The sequence below is a fragment of the Heteronotia binoei genome, chromosome 3 (assembly GCF_032191835.1).
Source record: "Heteronotia binoei isolate CCM8104 ecotype False Entrance Well chromosome 3, APGP_CSIRO_Hbin_v1, whole genome shotgun sequence".
Lineage (NCBI taxonomy): Eukaryota > Metazoa > Chordata > Lepidosauria > Squamata > Gekkonidae > Heteronotia > Heteronotia binoei.
This window is the reverse complement of record NC_083225.1, coordinates 96971770-96996139: the sequence shown is the minus strand read 5'-3', so window position 1 is coordinate 96996139 and position 24370 is coordinate 96971770. Positions and strand designations below refer to the sequence as shown.

Sequence of the window (24370 nt, the reverse complement as noted above, 5' to 3'; positions counted from 1 at the left end):
TGTTTTCTCAATCATATCAGTAACTGTTTAGCTTTCTCTTCAAATAATGTAATCATGAGGATGTGCTGAGTTATATGAGGGAAAACAGCAATAAAAGAAAATTAAAATTTAACTTTCTCCAGAGTTTCTGCAAGAAGTTACTAAAACCGCTCCTAAATGCCAAGAAACTCATCATGGTGGTTAAACTGTAAACATGAAAAGCCAATTATTTTAAGACACCAATACCATTTCAGAAACATTTAACATGAGGAAGTGCTATGATTCAATATAATAGTGATGGACTTGGGGGAATTACAGCAATGTTATTAAAGGTATTCCTTAACAAACCAATGTACTTTTACAGGTATAGTATATAATACCTTAGACCTGTTTTGTTTTCCTTTTGGTTACTTTACAAAGGGTATGTTTTCCTGCATAAATAGAAAGCCCTAACTTTTCTGTGGATGGCCCCATTTTGTTGTTTTTTTGTTATAATGTGTGACTGGCCCATGTTAACCAGCAAGATTGTAAGAACTGTTTTTCTTTGCTCTTTCTGTTTGGCCAAAGGAGGCTGGCAGGATTGTGTGGCGGGTGATACTCAGCTGCCACCATGCAGATTTTTGTGAAGACCCTGATTGGGAAAACAGTCACCCTTGAGGTGGAACCCAGTGACACGACTGAGAAAATAAAAGCAAAAAATTCAGGATAAGGAAGGTATCCCTCCTGACCAGCAATGCTTGATCTTTGCAAGGAAGCAGTTAGAAGATGGATGCATGTTCTCTGACTACAACATCCAGAAAGAGTCCATCCTTCACTTGGTGCTGTGCCTCCATGGAGGAATCATCAAGCCTTCCCTTCAACAGAAGTGCAACTGCAACAAGATGATCTGCCGTAAATACTATGCTTACCTGCACCCCTGGGCTGTGAACTGCCACAAGAAGTGTAGCCACAGCAACAACCTGTGCCCAAAGAAGAAGATCAAAGTAAAGGAGGCCCTAGGCTGATGCTTGTCTTTTCCCACCTGGTTCCAGCACTTTTGCAGCAAAGCGTTCTATCTCCTCATCTCTTGGCGTGTGACCTTTTCTGCCTGCTCCAATAAAAAAAGATTGTAAGAATTTGAATAGACTGGTTTCTTTTCTCTCTTTTAAGTTCCACCGAGTTGCTCTAAATCATCCAACCGTTCTGATGAAGTTTTAATCCTCTTTAGGCCAGTTGTTAAAGATTAGCCTCCCTCATCTGGTTAATTTACAAACTAGTCATTGTTTTCCACATGCTTGGGCAGTTTATCTGAGTGGCTATCTTATCTGTGGGTGGCCCAGTTTAGCAGTTTCCATTATTCACACAGGACCAGAAAGTTTTATATTAGACGTAGGGAATCAAAGGATACTGGAGTGGTAGGCTGACTCTCAGTGTTGAATTGAGAGGTGTCCTGTATTCATAAAGGAATTCCTAATGCAATACGCCCAGTGCCCTTTAATGTTTGGACATTTATCCATAAGACACATCTACCACTGTTACAATAGTGATTAGTGATTTAACATAAATAGTTAAATAGCTCAGTTGAATTCTGACATTTTGTGTTTTAAATACTTGTTAGATCAACTGGCAGTCTAGACATGAAATGGTACACAGTTGAAAATTTGGTAACACTCTTCTTTAATCTATTTTATATTATGCTGTTTTACTTAGGTTCTTTCTTTCACACAATAAAATATCATCCCCAGGTCAAGTTGAGTATTCCACAGAAATTCCAATGAAAATTCAAGTGTTAGTGTAAACAAAAAACAGTATACATGCTCAGATTAGAGCATAAGCCTGGAGGGAACAAGAGGTGATGCAGGAAAGGGAGAAGGAACTTGATTGGGCACCTGAAATTTCCAACTTTTTGTCTCTACAAGAAGTGGGGGGTCATTAGCAGGAGGTTACAATTTAATTCAGTTTATGTTATAAATCCCCCCTTTTTTGTTTGCAGGTCTCTTGTATTGCATATTTTCCAAAGTGGAGGCTAGATTAGTTACACTCTTCTCAGAATTCTTTGACATGAGTCTATCATGGAATCATCAAGAGGTAGCATGATGTGATCAAAAGCTTTGCTTTCCATAAACCACACTACTCAAGATAGGAACATTCTGTGATATTCATTCATACTCCACAGTCTTCTTTCAACATGGAATTTATGAATAAGCAAACTTTATGGAAATCAGTGAAACAGCATGCTATATCCACAGTGGGATAGGATTTTATATCCTCTCCCCTGGACAAGTACATTGCTCTGTCTCAGATTTCCTCAATTACATAAAGCTGTAGACAAAAAGCTGATAGCCCTGTGAAATTAAGAGTACAGGCATTGTTATTTCACCCCCCAGTCTGAATAAAGAGGCTGACACATAATTATTGGGAAACAGGCCACTTTATTAACTTCACAAATTAACACGGCAAGGTAAAACAGCTATTGGACAAGCCCTGGGGTCTTCCACCGACCCCGCCAAGTCCAAAAATGGGAGAGCCACCCTGCCCCCAGCACGAGCCATACAACTGTGGCTAGTGCCGGGCCAGCAGACCACAACTGCCCTCCCCTTACACTTCAGCCCCGATCACCAGAAGGAGGCGAATAAGGGGAGGCATGAATATGATCCGCATTGTACAACATTGAGCCGTAAAGCCCATCTGCCATTCCTGTGGATCGACTGCACTAAACAGGTGCAGAGGCCTGGGTGCTCACCAGCAAGGTATAAACCCCTTGCTCCTTCTGCCACCCCCACCGCCAATGCCAAGCCTCTGCTTAGGCATTCACGCCCCCCAGGTGGCTCATAGCCACCCGAAGACCTTGCCAAAAGTCACTCAAAAAGGCCCAATTCCCCACGTCCGACAGATGGACTCCAACTGGCCAGTACAACTCTACCATATCCTAATTCCAGGGTGGGGAAGAAAGGTACTCAGACCCCCTTCCAAGGCCTTCCTCAGGGCCCAATTTGCCTTTCTTCTGGCCCATTCGATCCTTGCAGGGTCCCAAGTGGCCTCCCAGACTCCGTGGCAGGATGGCAGACCAAATCAGATGAACTCCAGGCCACCTCCGCACGATAGCCCAAAGATCCGCCACCACCTGCAAGGACAGGGCCTTCCCCTTCATCAAACCCAGATCATTCCCACCAAGGTGAATGACGAGTATGTGAGGCGGTGAACTGATCCTTCCTGAAAACATCAAAGGCAGGAGCCCAGGCCATCTTAGCCCCTGTTGCCCCTGCCATTCGACAATAGCCCACTCGCTCAGCCCCAACTGTGAGCCAACTGGCGATCTCCTCGCAAAGTGGGCGGCCCAGAATATCATGCTGTGCCAGCAAATGAGGATCCTCAGCCTCCCCTGACAAGCCACAGAACTTGGAATGAAAAAACAATCAACAACTGAACATCAACTAACATATAATAATAATAATAATAATAATAATAATAATAATAATAATAATAATAATAATAATAATAATAAATTTTATTTATATCATATTTATAACATAACAGCTAACTCCTGGCCCTTCAGGGAAACAACAATGGACGCACATAGGCACGATAAGCAGCTGAGTGCCAACGTCCCACCCGTTAGATGGCTGGTCCAGGATAGCCCATAGTCGATGCAGCCCCAATTCTGAAGGAATGGGTCCCAAACTTAAATCCCCCCAATCCTAACATATCCAGCGCCTGTGCTGTCATTGCCCAAAATTGATACTTGGTGAGGGGGACACCCCCCCCCCCATGTATGGCAGAAAAACGGCCCTTGGGCACTCCCACGGACAGCCACATACTGTTGCAATGCTTGCACTGGACATAAACCAGCCTCCTCACAGGGACCGAGCTTAACCATGGTGCCCTTCTGCCTTTGGTCCGTTTTGGATCGCCGGACTCGCAACAACACATGTCCGCCCTCAAAAGTTACATCGTTGCACTGCAATGCACAATCCGACTGGTCACTCTGTGACAGCCGTACAAGTTCACATACCCTTAAGGCACCAAAGAATGCCGTAAGTGCAGCTGCGTGGAACAACGCAACTTCGTAATCTGAACTGCACACCTCCAGCCAAACACCGCCCAGCCCTCTAAGTATAGAAGGGGAAATGGCCTGACGGAAGTCTGTCCACACCCCACGTTCCTTAGACCAGCCTTCAAGCATCTTTTTCACCCTGAAATCATCTACAGCCATCTGGTACCCTTGTGCCTTGCTAATAAAAGCTAAAGCAGCCAGCTGACCCCGAATAGATTTAACCACTAGTCCCCTGCTTTTTTGTTGCACACAAAACTGCATCAGGTGTGAGACCGGGATGGGCCAGCAATCCCCCAGCCCCACCAAGTTCCTAAATACCCTAAACTGTAAGGCAGCACGTTCATAAGCTTTCCGGGTACTTGGGGCCAATGCTAAAAGAATTGCCATACCGGCTTCTGCCTGCCAAGCTGCCACAAGTCTCGAGGCATCCAAAACGGCTGAGGATCGGCCTCCAGGGCCAACTGACAAAAGCGCGCCATCTGTCGGTGAGACAGAGTGTCCGCCACCCCATTATTAACCCCCGGCACGTGCTTAGCTAAAAACAAAATATTTAAACGAAGGCAGCGTAGCGTGAAAACCCTAACCAGGTTCATCACTGGTATAGACTTGGAGGTCAAGGAGTTGATGACGTGTACCACCGCCAAGTTGTCGCACCAAAAGTGCACCACTTGGTTAGCCAACTGTTCCCCCCATATACAGACTGCCACCACGATTGGAAAAAAATCCAAAAAAGTCAAGTTCCTGCAGATGCCGCTGGCTAGCCAATCCTCAGGCCATCGTTCAGCGCACCAGTGCCCCCTAAACAAAACCCCAAAACCGGTAGAACCTGCATCGTCCGAGGATATCTGGACGTCGGCTTCGACCTTCATATCCTCCCGCCAAAAGGATACCCCGTTGAATGACTCCAGGAAGTTCTCCCATACCTCCAAATCACTGTACATACTAGCCGTTATGCGCACTCTGTGATGAGGTAAACACAGGGACCCCATGGCATCACAAAGGCGCCGGAGGAATGCCCTGCCTGGTGCTACAACTCTACAGGCAAAATTGAGATGCCTAACCAATTGCTGCAGCTCTAAAACCGACACCTTATGTTTTTGCGTAAATGCTGCCAGCCTAACCCTAAGCTGCTGCACCTTTACCACTGGCAGCCGCGAAGCCTGCTGGAAGGTATCCAACTCGATACCCAAAAATGTAAGCCGTGTAGCAGGGCCCTCCGTCTTCTCATGTCCCAACGGCACCCCAAGCTCATCTGCCAGCTTCATAAAAAGCTCCAATAGCTTGGCACGACGCCCTGTCCCTGCCGCGCCCACAAACAAAAAGTCATCTAAATAATGAACTGTCTCACCACGCCTCGATCTATCCTTCAGCAGCCATTCCAAGAAGGAACTAAACCGCTTAAAGGCAGCACAGGATACAGAGCACCCCATTGGTAATGCTCTATCCATATAATACTTTTCCTCAAACTGAAACCCCAACAGCTCAAAGTCCTCAAGGTGCACAGGTAAAAGACAAAATGCCAACTTGATGTCACATTTGGCCATTTCTGGGCCCAGCTCACACCCCCGCATGACCTTGACCGCTTGGTCAAAAGAAGTGTATCTAACTGAACAAAGGTGGTCAGGAATTCCATCATTCATGGGACCCACCGCATGACAGGCATTCATGCCTGAATTTGCATGCTTTCCATGAACAAACTCCTTGCGACGTGAACTCCCAACTTAGCAGCCGGGGTTGAACCGGCTGACCCGCTGTGGAGCGGGCTGTTGAAGTACCTGGCTGTCTATGCACTAAATGCCCACTGTCGGCCCTATCACCCAAATTGGGCTTAGCTGGGGCCATCAGCTGCAACCACAACTGCTGATTGATTTGGTCATGGCAACATAGGATTAATTGCTGCTCTCATCCTAAACGTTTCATCGTATTGTAACCAGGCCGCTCCCGCAAAATCGGTGTATGCCCTATATATGATGTCACAATATTGAAACAATGGTGCCGCCCTATTTGGCTGTGCCCTTGCAATCACTCCCGCGTATATGAGAAAACCTGGCAGCCAGTTGGCCCAGGTCCTATCAACCTTCCTACGCCTGAGCTTCTCCTTCTTCTTGTCCATTTCCTCCTTACTCTTTTTTTCCAATTCTCTATACAGGAGACTAAATACATCGATGTATTCGCCCCTCAATTTTTTTCCCCGCGTCATGGGAGTCAGGTGGTCCCCCAAAGGCATTACCAAGTCTCCAAAAGGGAGAGCTAAAAAGGGGACTGACCCATAAGGATTAGGGGGATAACCCCATGGATTACAAGGAACACAGGGCCATCCCAATAATTGTGCCACCGACATCCCCCCCCCCAGGGTAACACCCATGTCGCCACTGTCGATGCTGGCGACCCCTGGGCAGCCTCAGACCCCGAAACAGCTGAAAGTGGCTGGCACCAAACCACCGTGGCTCCCTGCACCCGCCCCAAAGCAGGACTCCCTGATGCCCAAGCTGGCTCAGGCTGAGCCAGGAAAACCCAATGTCCCCCTTGCTCAACAGGTGTAGACACCTGCCCTGTCCCCATGGGCTCCAGCAATACACCGGGACCCCATGGTCCCCAAGTCCAAGTTGCCTGCAGCTGTGGCATTGCCATCTTACCTTCAACAGCTGCCGGTGTCACCACCACTGCAACTGGCTGGGCCAGCTGTTGCCTGTCCTCCATGACTTCCTGTTCCACCACCTTATCGCTCAGCACCGCATCTCTGCTTGTACTAGCCTCCTGGCTTCAGTCGGGTGTCGTCCTAGAGCTCATACCCTCCTGCAATGCAGAAAGTCTTGCCAACACCTCTCTCTCAAACGTAAGGGTCCCCAACCGCCCAGTGGCACTATGACGCCCAAGCCAAACCATAAGCGCCCCTGACGCGCCCTGCTCCCTTTCCAGAGTGCTCAGCCATTCCATTATGGCTTGCCTCGTCTCAACACTATCCAACTGGTCCTCCCCCAGGGTCCCCGGATGGACCCGCTTTCTAGGGCCCTTTGCAGGCTGCTGGCCCTTGGAAGGACCCTGCCCCTTCTTTGGACCCATTGCAAAAGAAAGCCCCAAAGCCTCTCAGACACCAAAGCAACTACTTTGGAAGGGGGGGGGGTAGGGTAGGAGTGAAATTACACCCCCTTCTTACAAAATAACCCCCAAGCCAACTGAAGGGGCCCAATAAAGAATTCCAAGGGGAGAAGCTGAGTGCGACCCTCAGCCAAGGTGCTGTAACCAGACACCCCAACCAGACCCAGCTGTGATTAGCAAGGCCACTGCTCCCTGTCGTCCCTGCCCTCCCTTGAGTTATTGTCATCTGGTGACACTGCCCGGCCACTCTCAGCCAGCTCCGACATCGCTCCGCTGGCTCCTGCACTCGCCGCTTGCCTGCTCCGCCGTCCAGAGCCAATCCCGACACAACAGTCTTTGCCTACGCACACTCCTGGCCGTGGGCAGCAAACGTGCCTCCGACCCGGCTGAGAGCTTCCTGAGGACTGCAACAGATGGGCGGGGCTGAGGCTATATATAGCCCCAACTGCTCCACCCTCCAAAACCACCCGGATGCCCAGGAAGCTCCATTCAGCTTTGCATCCTTCCATGGATGCAAAGGACGACCCCGCGGCGCGTAGCCGCTTTTGCGGACCTGCCAGGGCGGGGCCGAACTCTCTTGGTAATTTTTTTACTATGAAACAGAAAAGGGCAATTTTGTTCAATACTTAAAGTGGTTTTAGAACTAATTCATGAGGTGGTTGGCTGCAAGTGCCTTGCATGTTTTATGAATTCTGAATACAGTGGGAACTAAAGTGGGCCATATAGTATATCTGCACACAATAAACACACTCATTATCTTCTCAATAATGTAATGTGATATTGTGGTTGGTGTCATAATGGGAACTGGGAGACCACGTTCAGCATAAAATTCACTGGGTGATATTGGACCAGCCACTATCTATCAGCTTATCCTAGCTTGCAAGACTGTTGTGAGGAACTATGATAACTTGCATGAGGAAGATAGGTAGGCTGCTACTGCAAATCAAACACCACAGGAAGAGATTTCATATCACCTGACAGTCTGAGATTATTTGTTGGCAAAGGTAGTTTGCATTCTGTTGAGTCACTTCACTTTATATGAGGAGAGAATACTTTACATGAATCAGCCTTTTGAGTCTGCGCAGTGCTCTGTGTACTATGTGATCTATTGATTTCAGTGGCTTTAGCCTGCATAGGACCAATAAAATAGGCTACTAAGGAAATGATAAATAAAAAATCATATCATTTAAGTGATCAGGTTGGTTTACAGCACTGCAAGTTAACAAACCAAAACAAAAACACCTTGTCATCTTGAAATTTGAATTGTGTCAATTTATTGATGGGTTTGACTTTGTTTTGACTGAAGTATACAACCATCTAGCTTTGGAGAAGGTTACTTTCCTAGGAATAAATAGACTGAATTGTTTTTTCTTGTAAGGGACCACGTATGTCCTATGAACTCCCTGCAATGTTTGGAGGATGGTTATACATGATCATGATTTTCCTGAAGGATAAAAATAATATATTTATTGTTCTCTCCCAAGATTCTATTTTATGCATTTATTTACTATTATTTACTTTCTCACTGAGATTACAGGAGGATTACACAATTTAAAACAATGCAATAGGAACAATATACACCAAGCAATGTAATAAAACATACAAAAATACAATAAAGCATTTAACAAACAATGTAATAAAAACTGGATTATGAAATTAGAGGACAACCTAGAAAGAAACTGTATGATACATACAATAAAGTATGGTTACAAAACTGAAGAACATTATAATCTCTCCTATAATATAATTCTCCAGAGACTGGCCAGTTGAGGGCTGAAGACCGCTCAGAATTACAATTGCTATCCAGATGGCAGAGATCACTTTTGCTGGAGAAAATAGCTCCATAGAATTGCAGGATAGAGACCAGAGAAGGCCTTAGTCAGGTGAACTTAACTACAGTATGGGTTCATAATATAGGGTGATGCTTGGCTTAGAGATTTCTTTTAACCTCCAATCATGTTTTATTTCACAGGGGCTGAAAGTGCAGAAAGTTTTTTGAAAGAACACCAAAGGGTGCATTGTGGTATTTTTGTGACAATCACCTTCTTTACAAACTGTGAAGAACAAATGAGAAATAATAGGCACAAGTAATGCCAAAATCAGGCCTTGTCATGGAAGTTTATGAGCTCAGAACTCCAACATCAAGCCCTGTCTTTTGCCCCCCCAGACGGAAGGAAGAGACGGACACCAGGGTTTGGGTAACTAAAGGGCCACTTTATTTATTTATTACATTAACACAAGGGCTATAAACATAACATAATCCTAGGGGAAGACATGTGCAGGACTGGTGTCAGCATTTGTTGGGTTGGGGCTGTTGCCAGGGCCCAGGGTTTCAGATGGGGTCCTCTGCCACTGACCCTCCCTTACCTCCTCCTTTCCCCAGCTCTCTCTTTGCCATTGGTGCTCCTGGGGGTACCTGCTGCCCAGTGCTAGGGAAAACAGGGCATGCACGGCAGCAGTGATTGTGGCTGTGGTGCCCAGAGCAGCTGGGGTAATGGCATGCAGGAAGGTGTGAGCCTGGGCAGCGGGAGGCTTGCAGGTGGCTGGGGGAGGACACACAGGTGGGGGGGACAGGCACGAGCAAAGGGATTAGCCATGGTCAGAAGGAGGGAGGGGCCTCCCGGACTCTGTCCGGCCAGGAGTCCCCAAAACTTGGAACTGGTCCTTGCTTGGAGGGAGAGATTGTAGCCCTGTTGTCTTGCGCCTACCCCCCTCCAAATTTCACAGCCCACACATCCCCAGCATTGTACAATTTTTCAGCTCAGTGTTCTTTTCTAACACGGTAAGCCCTTTGACACGTTTGCAGCTTTGGAGACAGTCTCTGTTCTATTCTAAGGGAGGGGCCGTGGCTCAGCAGTAGGACGTTTGCTTGGCAGACAGAAGGTACCGGGTTCAATCCCCAGCATCTCCAGATAAAAGGCCCAGGTGGAAGGTGATGTGAAAGACCTCTGCATAAGTCCTTGGAAAGCTGCTGCCAGGCTGAGTAGAGAAGACTGACCTCGATGAACCAAGGGTCTGACTCAGGATAAGGCCCATCAGTAGATGATCCATCAGTGGCTATTAGCCACAGGGTATAGATAGAACTTTCTGTTTGGGACAGTGATGCTCTGTATTCTTGGTGCTGGGTGGGGGGCAACAGTGGGAGGACTTCTAGTGTCCTGACCCCACTGGTGGACCTCCTCATGGCACTTAGTTTTTTTGGCCCCTGTGTGACACAGAGTGTTGGACTGGATGGGCCATTGGTCTGATTCAACATGGCTTCTCATGTTCTTATGTGGGATCATGGCCGACCACATGATCAAAGCCTGCAGTCAATGCCTCTTGATGACTCTAAAGTCATCTTTGGCCTGCAACACAAGGGCTTTTCCCTTGAGCAGGCCTAAATCATTACCGCCCAGATGTATCACCACAACATGTGGCGATAAAACGTGAACATATTCGAACAATAAGGGCAACAGGCCTGACCAATGGAGACCCCACCGTCCACGGCATTCAATGGTGGCCCACTTGCTGAGCCCCAGCTGTGACCCGGCTGAAGTTCTGCTGGTCCTATGGGCAGTCCAGAACAAGAAGCTGTGCCTGCATATAAGGATGTGTCATCTCTCTCCACGGACCACAGCACCTGAGAAAAGAAGAAACAATGAATAACATGGCCCCTTAATAACATGATGCCAGTTACTGCAGTGCAAGAGGGTGAACATAGCCCTTATAGGCCAAGGAACACCACCTACCAAGCTTCTGAATGGAAGGCAGGGAGTACCCCAGTGTGGCAGCAGTAGATGCTGCTCCTATATGGAAGGAATGGGTGCCGAACTTAACTCCCGACAGGCCCAGCATAGCAAGGGCCTTGCACGTAACTGTCCAAACCTGATGCTTCATCAGGGGACTGCAGTCCCCGTGATGGAACAACAGGCCGGCACCCAAACCACAAGCAACCATGTAGTGCGTTAAAGCCGCTACAGGACACATCTCGACATCAGAACAGGAACCCAAACTTAGAGTATCCCCCCGTTGCAGTTGATCGGTCTTGGAACGACGAACTGTAACATATACAGATCCGCCAGCCAGACGAATGTCTTTTTTTTTTTTTTGACTCTTTTTTTTTTATTATTTTGTGTGAAACCCCAGTGCATAAAATTACAATAGTTACTCAAGTTAAACATTAATAGATATCAGAAAGAAGAACATCAACCTAACTTTCATATAGTGAATACAAGAAAAGTAAAGCGATACAGTTTACAACGATATCAAATCAAATCAGCTAACCATTCATCATTTGCATAAATGGACTCCAAATCTCATTAAAACGACACATTTGTCTACGACCAGAAAACGATATTTTTTCAAAAGCTGCAAGTTTCAATAAGTCATCTTCCCAAAGAAGAATTGAAATTACATCATTTTGTTTCCAGTGTTTAAGAATTTGGCGTTTTGCTATCAACAGAGCCCTTCCTAACCATAATTTTTGCCCCTTCTTTAATTTCCATTCTTTCGGAAAAAAGTTTAGTATTAAGTGACTATCTTGCCATGGTAGTTGACGTTTAATTGTATCCTTTATTTTCAGTAACACCTGTTGCCAAAAATTCTGAATCACCTCACAATTAAATAGCATATGTGTGAGATTCGCCTCTCTGCTCTTACATCTCCAACACTCTGCTGAGGATAGCATTGCTCTCTTAAACATACGAAGTGGGGTCCAATAAACTCTATGCAATACTTTCTGTTGTATAGTTATCAACCTGATGTCCAGAGTGGACTTCCTAATTTTATTACAACAATCTTCCCATTGGTCCAAGTTCACGTGACATTGGACCTCTAGATTCCATTTTTGATTTAGTGCAGATAGGTCAGGTATTGTAATCTCCTTCAGTATATTATACAACACTAAATTGGATTTCTTCTGCTCAAATGCCTCAGACAGTTGACCAAACAATGGCGGGCACTGTGATGCCGCCAACGCATCAGGCCCGAACACAGTTCGCAAGGCTTGTTTTATTTGCATAAAATTCCACTGATATAATGGTAAAGATGTTATTTGAGTTGGAAGTTCATAGTGTGCAATAAACTCATCCTCTTGATTTTTTAACTGATCCAAAGAAACAATACCGGCGTGCATCCACCGAAGCCAAAAAACCGGCTTATTGCCTATCTTAATTAAAGGATTGCCCCACAAAGAGGCTTTTTCATGCGAGAAAGGGTCAGCGTTAACCAGTTTCAATGTCAGCTCCCATACTTTTCTAGCTGAAGTAATTGATCTCAGTGGATGTTTTATCACAGAGAACGTCGAACCTAGTGCATAACATCCCTCCAATGGAAATATCATTGCGCCCTCAAGCGATGCCCAGGTCGGTGCGTTATCCAAGCTGACAAGATTCCACCATTTAACTGCAGCTAATAAAAGGGCTCTGTGATATAATAACAGGTTCGGAACCCCAAAACCACCTTCCTTCACCTCTCTCTGAAGCTTAAGCATAGAGATCTTAGGTCGACTGGAGCCCCAAATAAACTTAGATAGGATCCCATCGATTTTATTGAACCATTTCTTAGGGATTAGAATAGGAATGCCTCTCAAAATATAAATTAATTTTGGAAATATGCACATTTTTAAAGTATTAATTTTCCCCCATAATGACAGGTTCAAGCCCTTCCACCTTTCTAGATCTGTCGTTATATTGGTTAATACCCTATCTAAATTAATCTTAACTAGCTGCGATAGATCGTTAGGCAAAAAAAGGCCTAAATATTTCACCTGCCCTGTTGTAACTGCTAACTGGAAAGAGCTATAATCTAAACTTCCACGCCCTAATGGCATCAGCTCAGATTTAGACCAGTTTATTTTATACCCAGCTAACTTACCGAAATTGTCAATTATTGTCATTACAGCTGGGATAGAATGCTCAGGGTTCGACACAAACAGCAATAGATCATCTGCGTATAAAGCAAGTTTATATTCCAAACTCTTAAATTTAATCCCTATGACGTCCTTAGATTTTCTAATGGCTGCCGCTAAAGGTTCAATACACAAATTGAAAATAAGAGGTGAGAGAGGACACCCCTGTCTCACACCGCGATTTAATCGAATAGGAGGTGATAAATTATCATTAATTTTTAATCGGGATGATGGATTATGGTATAGTAATTTAATCCATTTTATCAATGATTGAGGAAAATTCAAATGTGATAAAACCGAAAAAATAAAATTCTTATGGATTGAATCGAACGCTTTTTCAGCATCCAAAGAGATTAGCGCTGAGTTTTCCATAGAATCTCTTTGCAGATCAATTATGTCTAATGCCAACCGGATATTGTCCTGCCCATTTCTGCCGTACATAAATCCTGTTTGGTCTTTGTGTATCAAAGACCCCGCTACTCTCTTAACCCGATTAGCCAAAATTATTGCTAAGATTTTTATATCAAGATTAATTAGAGAAATTGGTCTGTAACTAGTACATTCCAACCGATCTTTATTGGGTTTCGGGATCACGATTATCAAAGACTCATTCATTACTTCTGGTATAGAGTCATTTTGATACCAAGAGTTATATAACTGATGTAACTTAGGAATCAGCACATCCTGAAATTCAAGGTACCATTCAGATATAAAACCATCTGGGCCAGGGGCTGTACGGCGTTTTAAGGAATCAATTGCGACCTTAATCTCTAGACTAGTTATTTTTTGCGCAAGATCCACTTTTTGTTCACTATTTAATTTACTTAGTTCTACCCATTTCAGAAAACTAGATATTTGTGACTCTTCTGCTATCTGTGGGATATTATATAATTGTTGATAGAACTCAAAGAAAGAGTTAACAATCTCCTGTGAATCTATGCAGATCTTATTCTGTCTATTTTTAATCGCAATGATTTTTTTATCAGCTTTTTCCCTTTTTAATTTATTTGATAATATTCTTCCTATTCTATCACCTGACTCCCAGTGCTGATGACGAGATTTGTACATGATTTGCTCAAGTGTATGATATTTTAATAAATTAATTTGATAATTCAAATTTTGGATCAATTTATAGGATAGCACATTTGGGCTTTGATACATTATTGTCCAAGCCTGAGTTAACTCATTCTCCAAAGATACAAGCCGCTCTTCGCTTGTTCTTTTTTTATGTGCAGTATAGGCAATAACTTTCCCACGGATCACTGCTTTAAATGCTTCCCATTCTATAGATCTAGAAGATGACGAGCCTTCATTTATCTCAAAGAACTCATTGATTTCTCTTCGCATTTGTGATACAAATGTGTCATCCGCTAACAAAGTAGCATTAAAGCACCAAGCTGTTTTTGGTTTTTCTTGAAGAGCCAAGTGAATATCTAACAGGACCATATTGTGGTCAGAGATTGTTGAATGGATTATCTTGCAAGTATTCACCTTTGAAATTAAATCGGGAGATAACAAGAAGAAATCAAGTCTAGACATCAGGTTATGAACCCTTGAATAAAATGTGTATTCCCTGAGTGTAGGATGTAACAATCTCCATATATCAGTCAACCTCAAATCCTTCATATAGCCACTCAACACTGCTCTAACTTGTGGGAGTCTATTTATATTAGCGTCGCTCCTATCCAGAAGCGGGTCCATAGTTACGTTGAAGTCGCCACCAAAAACAATGTCATCCCACTCCATATTCTGGATACTTTCTCCTATTTTATGAAGAACAGCAGGTTGATCACGGTTTGAACCATATATTGAAATCAATAAAACCTTTTTTCCATACATATGAGTATGCAACACAATATATCTTCCTTCTGGATCTGAGATGACTTGTTGAACTGACACATTAGCAATCTTGCGTATTAGAATTGCCACACCACGTGAATTAATATTATAATCGGTGGAAAAAACCTGAGTTCCTTTCTCCTGACAGAACCAACTACATTCCGAACTTAAGGTATGGGTTTCTTGAATAAATATTATCCCTACACCCATGGACTTACACGTTTGCCAGAGCAACATTCTCTTTTTTGTAGTCCTAGCGCCATGTATATTAACCGTTAGAATCTTTACCATCTTAAATCACCCTTATTCTTAATTATGAAACATGTAAACAAAGAAACAATACTTTCAACTTAATCTTGTATATACCATAGATTATAATATTAGATGAGTGCCTTCTTTCTTGTTTCTGTCCATTTCTAGAACTTAAAGCTAACCATATAGTGTTTAAGCCTATCAATTTCATTTTGTTTAATACATGTGTGTTTTTCCCCCCCACCCCTGACCCACCCCTGTGATACTCCCAAGGACTTCCGATTATATGGGGTGCTTCCGGGATCTCTGCCACTCCCTACCCCCTTAGAAAAGTATCTATAAAACCTCCAGCTGTTTAGCTATTTTTGCTGCCCAACTCATACACAAAAAAAAAACAGTTCACACCATATATATATATATTTCCCCGCTACTAGATCTGCCACACTCCATTTTAAATTAGAAATCTGCTTTCATAAATACCCATTTTCTTTTACCCAACCAGCAACTTAAATACTTAATTAATTTAATTCATTTGCCCTCCACATATATATACATATAACCATTTTTACACTTAATAACAGATCCCTAGAGACTCAGAAACTCAAATAATTAATAGATTAATAAATGAATTAATACTCTCATTAGTTAGGCTAAGGACATGTTAAGACTGGTCCTTAATCTGTTGCAGGTACTTTTCTGTTTTTCTAGGACTGGAGAAGCGCCTAGTCTCTTCTGCATGTGTGATTGATAGGACTGCTGGGAGGCCCAAATAATATTCCAGTCGCAACTGACGGGCCATGTCCTTCGCTGGTTTGAATCTTTTCCTGGCCTCCACAATATGTTTTGCATAATCAGGAAAGATCATAATTTTCCGTTCATTTGCCCCCCAGCACAGAGACTCCCTAGCAGTATACTGTCGAAACTTAGCCAAAATATCGTCTCGGGTTGCAATTTTGAGAAATTGGACTGAAATAACTTGTATTCCCTCCCCCTCACGATGGGGGGAGAAGAATCTATTTACTTTTTCAATGTCCAAGGGGTATGCTTGGTCCAACTTGAAGACTTGCCTGAAAAAAAGGTCCATGAAGTCTACCCACTCGGCGTTGGTTCTTGCCTCCACACCAATCAACCCGAGTACCTTGAGAGAACGGCGCCTCAGTGCAGAGTCAAATTGATCCACCCGACTAGTTAATGAGGTAATTTTTTCATTGCATGATGTCTCGTGGGTGGCAAGTCTTTCCTCCACTTCAATGCATTTGGCACTCACTGACTGAAATTTTTCTTGCATGGCAGAAAGTTCAATTTTTAGCTCTCTGATATCAGCTCGAAGCTGTGTAATATAGACTGGTATATCTTTCAAAGGCTTGAGTTCTTGCCGCATAGTTTCTAACATGGCCGCTAATGAGTCAAGTGTAGCAGAAGGAGCTTCAGCCGCCTCCCCAGGCTTATCTTTGTTGTTTTTCCCCATTCTGGCTGCGCTCCTAGTTCCAGACGCCACCTTTCCAAGTTCTTTCCAAGTTCTTCTCAAAGCCAAGAACAGAAACAGAAACAGAGACAGCCACCTCACTGGGTCTTAACTCCAACAAGGACAAGTCAAACAGCACAAACGGCCAGCTCAGAACACAGGAGCACAGAAGCACCAGAGGAAATTTAACAGCTCGCAACTTAAACAGGTTGCCAGGCGGCTATAAATCACCAGATAAGCGCAACTAGGCACTTAAGCAATTCATCACTTGTAAACTGTGAGCAAAAAAGTTCAATGTTTTCTTTTCGGGCAGTACAGCTGGAGAAAGCTTTAAACTTTACCGGAGCAGGGAGTAGACGCGTCCTTCTCAGCCCGCCATAGACCGGAAGTCGTGCCAGACGAATGTCTTGGGCCCTCAGCTGACCCCGAATAGATCAGACTGCTAATCCCCTGCACCTTAAAGATACACTATAGTGAAGTAATTGCTTTACTGGAAGGAGCCATCTCCTTTGGTAACCAACTTTGCTCCTAAAACTGTTGAACTGGCATACTGTCCTGTTGTACGATTTTCTGGTACTAGGAGCAATGGCGAGACTTATTGCTCTGCCAGCCTCGACCTTCCAATCATCCATATCCCGGGGGGGCATCATTGTCAGGAAAAAATCTGCATCTGGGGCCAGTTGGCAAAACCTCTGCATCTGTTTGCAGGAGAGAGCGTCAGCCACCCCATTAGCCACCCCAGGCACATGCCTGGTGAAAAATAAAATATTAAGCCTCAGGCAACAAAGAGTGAAGGCCTGCACTAACCTCATAACCGTGGGGGATATTGAAGTGAGGGAATTGATAACATGCACCACAGCTAAGTTGTCATACCAAAAGTGGACTGTGTGGTCTGCCAACTCATTTCCTCACAACCGAACGGCTACCAAGATCGGGAAAAACTCCAAAAAAGTCAAATCTCTATTCCACCCCGCATCTACCCATTCCTAAGGCCATTCCTCTGTGCACCAATGTCCGCAAAAGTAGACGCCAAACCCCAGGGACCCCGCTGCGTCTGATGTAATTTGCAGTTCGGCTTCCAACTGCAACTCCTCCCCCCAAAAGGAGACACCATTAAAGGATGTTAAAAACTCCTTCCATAGTAAAAGGTCCTCCCGCATGCTGCATGAAATCCTGATTCGATGGTGCAGCTGGCGTAATCCCTCCATTGCATCACACAGCCTCCAATTAAAGGGGCAACCAGGAGCTATTACCTTACATGTAAAATTTAGGTGACCCACCAACTGCTGCAGCTCCCTCAAGGTCACCTTCCGCCGCAGCAAAAACTGAGCAACCATTTCCTGAAGACCTAGAATTTTATCCCTTGGGAGGCGTGAAGATTGCTGGCATGAATCAAGTTCAACCCCTAAGAATGTCAATTGCTGGGTAGGGCCCTCCATCTTCTCATGGGCTAGCAGAATGCCCCGCTTCGCCGACTGCGCCGCAAAGGCTGCCAGCAAATGGGCATACTGGCCGGAGCCTAAGGGGCCCGCAAACAGGGAGTCATCCAGGTAATGCACTACATTGCTCAGATGAGCCCAGCAGCGCACCGCCCATTCTAAAAAGGAGCTAAAGCACTCGAAGGTCGCACAGGAAACGGAGCACCCCATGGGCAGGGCCCTGTCCATGTAAAACTGCCCTTCAAATTGAAAACCCAGCAATTCAAAATCCAAAGGGTGAACCGGTAGGAGGCAAAAGGCGGACTTGAACTTTGCCAACTCCACCCCTACCCCACAGCGCCTTACCATCTGCACCGTTTGGTCAAAAGATGTGTACCGCACAGTACACAAATTTTCTGGTATGGCATCATTCACGAATTCCCTGTGAGGGTAAGATAAATGATGAATCAATCTGAACTCTCCTGGGGCCTTTTTAGGCACAATGCCCAACGGGGAGACCTTCAAGGTATTCCCAGGGGGTGTGGAAAATGGGCCAATCACCCTACCCTCGGCTAATTCCTTCCCAATCTTCTGACGAACTATGTGCTCCATCCCCATAACTGACTTCAAATTATTGTCCATAAACGGCTTTCTGGGGCCCTGAAAAGGAATTCTAAACCCGAACTTAAAACCATTTAATAAATAAAGCCGATCTTCATCCTTTGGATAGTCATGGAGCCATGCCTCAAGCACTGTCACCTTATTGGGCTGGGACCCTTTTGCAAATGGCTTATCCGCACCGCCCGGGCCGTGAGTCTACCCCTAGAACAATTTGTGAAGGAATTAGACCCCCCGCAAAGAGGGCACTCATATTTGTATGGGCAGTTCTTTTTACCACACACCCCCTGGGACCCAAACTCCCAACAAAGCAGGCGGGGTTGAACCACCTGCCCCGCACTACTGTGGGCACCAGAAGCAGTAACTGTGTGCTGCACAACGTGTCCACTATCTGACCTATCACCCAGGTTAGGTTGTGCTGGAGAAATAACCTGCAGCCACAGCTGTGGCTGAATCTGATCCCACTGAAGGGCTGGGTTCAAAGCCACCCACATTCTAAACTCCTCATCATATTGCAGCCAGACTGGCCCAGTAAAGCTAGTGCAGCTTTTGTAAATGATGTCAAAATACTGAAAAAGGGAAGTGGCCCTTCATGGCTGAGACCTGGCTATAATTCCAGCGTAAATAATGAACCTGGGCACCCAGTTTGCCCATGTCCTATCAACTTTCCACTTCTTGATTGTCTCCTTTTCCCTATCATCCAAATCCTCTTTATCCTTTTTCTCCAGCTCCCTATAGAGCAGAGAAAATAGGTCCACAAATTCCCCTTTCAGTATCTTATCCTTGGTGGCCGGTAACAAGGGATTCCCAAGAGGTAAGGCCAGATCACCAAAAGGTAAAGCCTTAGCTGGCACAGCAGAGTATGATGGACCCCAAGGATGAGAACCCCCCAGCCACCATAGGGTGCCACGGATGCTTCCGGGAACTAGCTAGGCAGGCCTTTCCAAGGACCCCAAGGGTTAGCCAGGTTAAGCCCCCAAGCCCATGGCTGGGAATTATTAAAAACTGCAGGCTGGCTATTGGTAACCAGCCCGAAAGTGTCCGGCCCCATGGCTACACGGCCCCCAGGGCCAAGTTGTGGTAGTGTGCTGTGCAAACTCACCCCTACCCAACTGCAAACTCTGCAAAGCATCTGTGTTGGGCCCCTCCCTTGGAAGAGGCAACACACCCTCTGTTCTGTCTGTAGAAGACCTGCTTTCAAGGGAAGACAAACGATTAAGGATTTCTTCCTGGAAGCACTTCTTAGCAGCACGCTTGTCTGCCTTGGAAACCATACCCATTACACCACCCAATGCAACCTGCTGCCTACCACCCAAACCCTCCAAAGCGGCTATTCTGGCTAACACAGACTGCTCAAAAGTGCCATCCTCCTCATCAGACAATGAAGGCAAAGGTGCTGACCGCTTAGGAACAGGCCGCTGAGGTCTCGGTGCATGGCTCTCACCCTTGGATTTGCCCTGTCCCTTAAGCATGATAATGTGCCCAATAAACAAAGACAAACCCTTCTACTGCCCTCGCTGATGTGGCCTGAGGTAGGTGATGAATGTAAAAAGCAATCCTCAAAATGGCCGCCCTAAGCTATGCACAAAATGGCCGCTCCTCTACCTGGCAACAGGAAGGAAGAATCCCACAGCTCAAATCAACTGGCAGTCTGCGAAATGGCCGCCCCCAGCTATCGACAAAATGGCTGCTTTCCTCCACGGGAATAGGGAGGAAGATAAAATGGCCACCCAGCTAACCCACTATCAGCCACTGCCTCCCTCCAAACCACACTGTCCAGAACAACAGCCCCGCACAGTGCAAAGCAGCCATTCACTCCCCCCCAAAGATCAGAAAACGGGGGGAGGATGGCTTCTCAACCGAACGAAGATGCCGGCAGCCCTGCGGGGGCAGGCGAAGTCAGAGCAAGGGGGGAGGGGGGGGAAGAGGCCGCAAAGCCCACAACCCTCAGCTCCACAAGTGCAGGAGAAGCTCAATAACACTGGCCACATGAAAAACGCTGCGACCAGCAATAAATCACTGTATCAAAAGATGCGGAAGGTGCCCCTGGACTCCCATGACCGTCATTCTCCCAGAGACCCCCGTGGCTCCCAACAGCAGCCAACGACGAGCCGCAATCGAACCTGAGACCCTCTGGGCCCAGCCGGGGCCGCCAAGCTGAGACTGCACCGCTGAGAACCAATGGGCCTCGTGCAGGGAAGGAGCAAACTGCTGAGCTCCGCTTTCCCTGAGCACGAAGCGAAGAATGAGAGGAGGGAGCGGAGCCTGCCTCTAGGGCGTGCCTGCTCCGCCCCCACCTCTGATGATGCCCTGCCCACTCCTCCTCCTTGCGAGGAGGCAAAACGGCCCCCAGACGCAAGGCTGTGCAGCCTGCCTCTGGATGGGAGCCGCATCCTCTGGGCCCAGCCGGGGGGTGCCACTGCTACCGAGGAGATCTGCGATAACAGTCCCAACATAGCCGGGTGCACCGACGAGGCAGGGGCCCTGAGAGGACTGGTCTTTCTCACAAGAACAGTGGAGCTTTGTTGTGTGGCGGAGAACACGAGGGGGGTCTCTGCCCCCCCCCCCCCCGGGCTCACCAGGCTGCATGGAAGACATTAGACCTAGGCCTTGGCTACTGGACTCTGCACCCGGTAGGACGATCGCTGCTTTCGGAGCTACATCTGGCTTGACACTGCCCCCTACATCAACGCTGGCTTTGCACTCTACCCGCACTTCACTACACTTAGTATACTACCTCATAGCAGACAGTATACTGCCTCAACCTGCACTCTACCTGCACTTTACTACACTTAGCATACTACCTCATACCATACCGTATAGTACCTCAACCAGGAAGAACTTATATCGCACTTTAGTAACTTTCTACCTCCTCACTCATGAACTACTAGTTTAAAATTGATTTGTAATTAGCTCATTTGATTAATTTATTATATATTTACTGTATATATTGGGTTTGAACTTATGAATTTTATTGGCAGATTAAATTGAGGATAATTCATGGGGAGGGATTTATAATTAATTTTAGCCCTCAGTTTTAAACTATCTATTTGACCAATTATATACAAGGGAATTGAGGAGTAGGTTTGTTGGGGTAATTTGAATATTGGGATCTAGTAGGGCAGAGTGGACTGGTGAGTGTTCGTGACTACTGTGCACCAGTGTTGGCTAAGACACCACCAGTGGGGAATGGTTGGTCCAGGGATTCCAGTGCTCCTGGGGAGGGGGGATATGGCGGTGGGAACAGACGATATAAGGGAGGGAGATCGAGACAAGTCAGTGCTCACTTACCCTCCAATCTGTGTCCCATTCCAATGGTGACAGGGAGTAGGGCCAGGATGAATAACCCGCCTCTGACATTGGTGTTATGCAATGCCAGGTCCATTAACAATAAGACCTCTGTCCTTCGAGAGTTTTTAACCGAACAAAACATGGACCTGGCATGCGTGACCGAAACCTGGGTTCAAAAGGGAGACACAATAGCCCTCTCACAAACAGCTCCACCAGGTTATTCGGTCTTTCACTAATCGCAGACTAGCGGGCAGGGGGGAGGAGTGGTGTTATTTGTATGTGAGGCTTACTCCTTTAGAGCGCTCCCGGCTCCAAAGATCGAGGGCATTGAATGTGCCGGCCTGGCATTGGAGGCTGGAGAGGGATTGGCGATCTGGCTGGTATACCGTATGCCTAACGCACCAGCCAGTGCCTTACCGTCCCTACTCAAGGCGGCGACAGACTGGGCACTTGAGCACCCAAGGCTGGTGATCCTGGGTGATCCAGGCGACGGTCCTGGTGTCATCCATGGTGACACTAGGACTCTCTCAATTTGTTACAGCCCCCACTCACCAGGCCGGACACATGTTAGACCTGATCTTTACAGCCAGGGTTATGGTGGATGATATAACCACTGAAGTGGTGCCATGGTCGGACCACCTCGCCCTTAGGGCTCGTATAGATATGCCACCCCAAACCTGTTTAGGTGATGAGCCTATTATGGCTTGCCCACGGAGCCAGATGGACCCGGAACGGTTCCAAACAGCCCTGCGGGATCCCTGGCCCTCTGGCGATTCCCTCAATGGCCTGGTCGAGATATGGAGTAGCCAACTATTTAGGGCCATTGACGAGATCGCACCTCGACGCCCTCTACGGCCTTGGAGTAGGCTGGCTCCGTGGTATATCCCGGAGTTGCGCCAGCTGAAAGAAGGTCTCAGATGGCTAGAGAGGCAATGGCGGTGCACCCGTGACGAAGTGACTAGAACATCTTATACGGAGTTTATGAGGTCCTATGAGAAGGCAATCAAGGCCGCAAAGAAAACATACTTTGCGACCAAGACTGTGTCTGCAAATTCGCGCCTGGCACAATTATTTAGGATAATTCAGAATTTTACTACATTGCCACAAGGCAAGCCAAATGTTAAGGAATTGGAAATAGGCTGTGAGGCTTCTGCGAAATTTTTTACAGACAAGGTCCAATCGCTTTGCCATGACTGCCCTGCCATATTGGATACAGTGAGTGAACTCGAGGCTCCGTGCATGTCTTCTGATTTGATCCTGGACTGCTTCGGCCCGCTCAGCTTGGAGGAAGTTGACAGAATCCTTGTCACTGCATGCCCTACTAGGTGTGATCTGGACCCATGCCCCTCCTGGTTAATTAAGGCCTGCCGGGAGGAGCTAAGATGTCCTATACGGGACATCATAAATAGATCTCTTTCGGAGGGCTTTTTTCCAATGCCCCTGAAGGAGGCAGTGGTCCACCCCCTCCTGAAAAAGGTTACATCAGATCCGGCCGAATTGGCTCATTATCCCGCCGAATTGGCTCATTATCCGGCCGAATTGGCTCATTTGCCCTTTTGGGGCAAAATTATTGAGAGGGCTGTGGTGTTGCAGTTACAGAGCTTCTTGGATGACACTTCCACCTTGGATCCATACCAGTCCGGCTTCTGCCCAGGCCACGGGGTGGAGACGGTGTTGGTCGCCCTAATGGATGATCTCCGGCGACATCTGGATCGAGGCGGCTCGGCGGTATTGCTGTTGTTAGACCTATTGGCCGCGTTCGACATGGTCGATCATTGGCTGCTGACCCGCCGCCTAGCCGACACAGGAATTCGGGGGCTAGCCTTACAGTGCCTTTCCTCCTTCCTTGAAGGCCGGGAACAAAGGGTGGCGGTTGGAGGAGAGATATCCCAGAGACACCTACTTAATTGTGGGGTGCCTCAAGGGGCAGTTCTCTCCCCAATGTTGTTTAATAACTTTATGCGCACCCTTGCCCAGATCGCCCGGAGACATGGGCTGGGCTGCCATCAGTACGCTGATGACACTCAGCTCTATCTATTGATGGGCGGCCGGACCGCCGACACCCCTTTAAATTTGGACCGGGCGTTGCAAGCCGTGGCGGACTGGATTAAGCTGAGTGGGCTGAAGCTGAATCCAGTGAAGACAGAGGTCCTTCGCATGGGTCGAGGCGAGCTGGGGGAGGAGATCTTCCTACCGGTCTTTGACGGTGCGTCACTGATACCAGTGCGCAGGGTCAAGAGCCTGGGAGTGCCACTGGAGCCCTCCCTGACAATGGAGGCACAGATAGCAGCCACTGCTAAATCCGCCTTCTTCCATCTTAGAAGGGCGAGGCAGTTGGCCCCCTTCCTAGAACGTAGTGACCTAGCAACAGTGATCCATGCAATGGTCACCTCGAGATTAGACTACTGTAATGCCCTTTACATGGGGCTGCCCTTGTGCCAAACTCGGAAATTGCAGCTAGTGCAGAATGCGGTGGCCAGGCTGCT

General features: G+C 46.7%; 1 pseudogene; it reads left to right on the top strand.

The window, feature by feature from the left end:
• Positions 1 to 531: 531 nt before the first annotated feature.
• Positions 532 to 983, top strand: LOC132569085 (ubiquitin-like; annotated as a pseudogene).
• The last annotated feature ends 23387 nt before the right edge of the window (positions 984 to 24370 follow it).